This window comes from Hipposideros armiger, unplaced genomic scaffold (assembly GCF_001890085.2).
Source record: "Hipposideros armiger isolate ML-2016 unplaced genomic scaffold, ASM189008v1 scaffold_212, whole genome shotgun sequence".
Taxonomy (NCBI): domain Eukaryota; kingdom Metazoa; phylum Chordata; class Mammalia; order Chiroptera; family Hipposideridae; genus Hipposideros; species Hipposideros armiger.
This window is the reverse complement of record NW_017731562.1, coordinates 1,483,057-1,488,346: the sequence shown is the minus strand read 5'-3', so window position 1 is coordinate 1,488,346 and position 5,290 is coordinate 1,483,057.

Below are 5,290 nucleotides of genomic sequence, written 5' to 3'. Positions count from 1 at the left end.
TGTAGGCTGCAGTGGGGCTGGCCAGCAGCAGGCGTGAGCTTTCATAGGCTTCTGTGAGCCGCCCTGAGCGGCCATCCAATGGCCAGTGAGTGGCTGCCTTGCCTGGGAAGAGCGCAATGATAATGCCAACATGGGCCAATGAAGTGACGTCCTCCACAACTAGACTGAAGAACAAAAGGACAGCAACTTGTTTGTTCTCCTTCCCCGATTCCCCATTAAAATCTTTTTTAAAAAATAGGTTTTAAAATTGTATGAGTGATATGACATTACTTGTGTAAAAATACATATAATATATAAGCCCAGGAAAAAAAGACTGAACAGGCATGGGTTAAAATGTTAACTGTGCTTTTATCTAATGGACTATAGATGATTTTTGGCATAGAGTGGTAGGTGAAATGTTTATGGATCCTCCAAAGTCAGCCAGGCCCAGGGGAACAATGTGGGATTGAAAAAAGATCTAAACCCATAAAATTTAATTTGCTAATTTTACAATATGCTCAAAAATTAAAATACCTCCAAATTCTTTTTTTCTGGCATTCTCCTTTTGAGAGAAAACACAGACAAATGAAAGCAATAAAAGAAAATGAGCCATCTTATCACTTGGTAAAAAACAAAGCAACTTTACCAACATTTCTATTAATGAAAATTAAGATTTAAATGTGACTTTCATACTCTTCACTAGTGAATAGAAATCATGAAATGCATATGAAGTTATCTGAAGACAATATGTTTTATTTTCCACTCTATTTCAATAACCACTCTATTTCCATAATTTCCACCCTATTTGCTTCCATAATCACCACTTTTTTGTTCTAACCCCTTCTTGATCCTCACTTGAATTCAAATCCTTTCTGTATGAATGCTTTGAGTGTACGTATTATGTGCCCAGTGACATGAATTTTTCTACCCTGTAATCTCCTAAAAACCCACTTTTCAAAAATGACTCATTTGTATGATGAGAATTAGATACTACAGATTAATTTTGTGCTGTACATGTGATTCTACTTACATGAGCAGTTAAAACTCTTTTGGGAAAGGTTTTTGACACTTTTCTTTAAACTAATGGGAACACTACATGCATAAATCGTTAACAGTGGAGAAAAAATTATGTCAGTCTTCAGCTGGCTCCTTTAGAATTGTCCTAAAATATAAAAGTCAATCAGATAACCTACATGAATAGATCTGAAATCTCACAAAACAAGGTTCAAATAACCCCCCAGTTGAAATAGAACCATGGATATGACCTATAAAATGAAAGAGCTGACGCTAATTCATATTTTAAACTACAACAAAGTTTTACACCACTGATTCCTGAGGTCTACAATTTGACAAAACTCATGTCCTGATGATCAAAAACATTAGGATACTGGTTATCATGGTGGAGCCATTAGCTACAGCTTTTGCATCTATCTAGTCAAAAAATAAGGGCACATATGGAAAGACTGAAAAATGACCAATCAATAAAGGGCAATTTTAAAAACAGAAAAGAGGTAATTTGGCAAACACAAACCAACAAGTTAATGTCTCTGTTTAGACAAGACCTTGAAACATTAAATTGCAACATTCAAATAATAGTTTATCTCAGTAAAGAAAAAAATGAGAATAAGGGTATTTATTTTATAAAACAGGTAGCATATCACATTTATATAACTTGAACAGTATAATACTTAGTGTTGTCCAAGACTAGCTAATTTGTCAGAACTTGAAGCCTCACAGCCCTAAACATAATCGTTTTCTTAACATAAACATTGACTTGTATTGCCCATGGTGTGCTAAAAATAGATATTAACAAATGAAATAGAGTTAATTATGTCACTAAGAATTAAACCTCACTCTGTTTCTGAAAAAGCAAAAAAAGATTTAATCTGCTAATGCTTGGAGTAAAGGATTTATAGCAATTCTTCAAATAAGAGTGGCTCCAAATACTAGCTTTTCCTAAGATGTTTCCCCCAAAGACTTATAAGAGAATTTCAATCGATGTGTAAATGGAGAATTGCCTACATGGTTAGTTCGGTAGTGCACCAAAAACATCCATCTTACTAACGCCAACGATCCATTACCTTCCTTCCATCATTCTGTGGGAGTGCTCTGAGCTGCAGTGAGCCTCAAAAAACAACAGATTCTTTTCACTGCAATCTGTTTAAGTAGAATGACACATTAATTAAGTCCTAACACCTCGGCGAGAATCAGTTATTCTTTTGACAATGGCGGAGCCATGCAATATGAATATGGACACAGGGGTTCACTGGAAGGCAGGGATTGAAAGAGGGAGAAAATAGCAAAGAAAAGGGAGGTGGAGGCAAAGATAAACTTGTCCTATGTTTCAGTCTTGACTTCCCCAGACAGTCCCTGGACTCTGCCCATGTTCTCTCTGTCCCCATTCTCTTAGTCTCTGTATCTCCCCATGTCATGCTAGCTTATCAAGAAACAGAAAGTGGAGTAGGCAAGAGAGAAAATCATATGATTTTAATGTTATAAATTATAGACTTGTTCAATAGTCAAAAAATTAAGAAATAATGATCCTTCTTGGCTTACCTGAGAAGCAGACTCCAAACTAGCGTCAGAGATTAGGAGGCGGGAGGCTCACGAAGAGTCTTTGAAAGATCATCACTCATGTAAGGGAAGGCAAGGGAAAGGAAAAGGGCTGGCAGAGAACAAAAAGGGAGCTGGGATAGATTCCCAGTGAAAGCCTTAGCCCTCTGCAATGCTCTGAAGAAGACGGCACAACCCTTCAGAGATGCCTTGAATTGGAGCACGCGAACCAGGCCTTTATACCTTCTCCTTCACCAGTGATTGAACGAAGAGCACCCTGGGAAGGGAGCATCACCTTAGGCAAGGAAACTCTCTTTCAGCTGAGGCAATCCCTGAAGGCTGCTCACAGCTGAGGGCTCTCTTGTCCTCCATCACCAAGTCCACCACCACAAAGGGGAAATTAGCACCTACCACAGAGCTTGATAAGTGTGGTCACTCAACCAACATTGGTTGAATAGACGAATGTTCTTTCAAATTGCTCACCCCTCCCCAACAGAAAAAGAAATGTGATATTATTAAAGCTTTTACAGATAATTGCCTTTGATACTAGCTTTTCTCATGTAGAGAGACTAGCAAGGAATCTATGTCATGAAGCTATACCCGTTGGCAAGAAAAATGGCATTATGTGACAGGCGTCTGTGAGAGTCATCTGTAACTTAATGTGTATTTACTTTTGCATTTAAAAAAAATACCTTTTCATTTTGAAATCAGTGTCAAACATTCAGAAAACTTGCAAAAAGAGTACAAAGAACTNATAGTGATATTCAGCAATGAGGTATGTAGCACTTTTTCTAGGATAAGTTCCCACACTTAATTGTCAGACGTTGTATGACTCAAAAAGAGCTAATCATATTGCACCCCTTTGGCCATTGTGACTGGTCCAAGGGATGAGTGTATGGTTTGGTCTATTCCAATCAGTGTTCTTCCCTGAGATTTTAAAGTTGGTGCTAAGAAAAAGCTCTTCTATTTCTTTTTGATTGCTAAGCTATGAGGATGTGCTTGGATCCAATCAGAGGCTATGTTTCTAGCCCAAATTTATAAAGCTAACAGAGGGAAACAGATCCAAAATATAAAGAGAGGAAGAGGGAGAGAAAGGGAGAAGAAATTTAAATGATCACCTCACACCTATCTGAATGGCTACTATTAAACAACAACAACAACAACAACAACAACAACAACAACAACAAAACCCAGAAAATAACAAGTGTTTGTGAGAATGTGGAGAAATTGGAACTCTTGTGTACTGTTGGTAGGAATGTAAAATGGTGTAGCCACTATGGACAACAGTATGGCAATTCCTCAAAAAATTAAAAATAGAATTACCATATGATTCAGCTAATTCCAGTTCTGGGAATATACCCAAAGGAAGTAAAAGCAGGGACAGGAGGAGATATTTATACACCCATGTTCATAGAAACATTATTCACAATAGCTAAAAGGTGAAAGCAACCCAAGTGTCCACTGACAGATGAATAAACAAAATATGGTATATATAGTTCCTCAAAAAAATTAAAAATATAATTATATGATTCAGAAATTCCACTTCTGGAATGTCCACTGACAGATACATGGATAAACAAAATGTGGTATATACACACAGTGAAATATTATTTAGCCTTAAAATGGATGGAAATTCTGACACATGCTAAAACATGGATGAACCTGACATTATGTAAGTGAAATAAGCCAGTCACAAAAGGACAAATACTATATGATTCTACTTGTATGAGGTACCTAGAATAGTCAAATTCATAGAAACACAAAGTAGAATTGTGGTCGCAAGGGGCTAAGGGGATGGGCAAATGGGGAATTGTTTAATGGTTATAGTTTAGTTTTGCAAGATAGAAAAGCTCTGGAGATTGGGTGCACGGTTGTGTAAATATACTTAATGCTGACCTGTCCACTTAAAATGGGAAAGATGTAAGTTTTTTGTGTGTTTTACAACAATTAGAAATTTAAAAATTAAACAAATTCTTAAAATCATTAGAAGAAAATATAGGTAAAAATCTAACGTAAGCATAACATCAAAAGTAAAAGTCGTAACAGAAAATGTCTGTATACAAAGAATGTGTTAATGCTGGTTGTCTTTTGCTCTTGGTGTCATGGCTACTTTTTTTCATCTTTAAGAACACTATTTTTCTGTAATGAACATTATTGATGTGCATAATTAGAAAATTTGATAAGTAGCTTTTAACTAGACAAAATGAGATATTGTGTTTTTTCCTTTATTCTGTCATTCACCAAAGATTGTGAAAAATTATGGAATTTATGTTGGTAAAGATACAGAAACAGGTACTCTTATACATTGCTCATGGGAATATCATTTGGTACAATATTTCTGAAATGCAAGTTAGGCACATATATCAAAAGCCTGAAAAAAATGTGTGCATTTTTTTGGTCCAGCAATTCTACATCTGAGAATTTATCTTAAGGAACTAGACATGTAGCCTGAATGTTTAGTTGTAAGTTTGTTCATTGTTGATCTCCGCATGGTTCATAATAGTAAGAAATTGAAAACTAAATGTCTAGCAACAGGAAAATTATTTTAAATAAATTACAGTCATGTTTACAATAGTATATTTTTGTGGTCATTTAAACATTGCAGAAGAATAATAAACAACATGGTGTAATGTTCATGTTATATAATTAAGTTAAAAAATAGGTTTTAGGGCCGGCTGAGTGGCGCGTTGGTTAGGAGTTGGCTTGGGTCGCCAGCTCTGAGCAGCAGGACCCCTGTTTGGATCCCACATATGAGGGC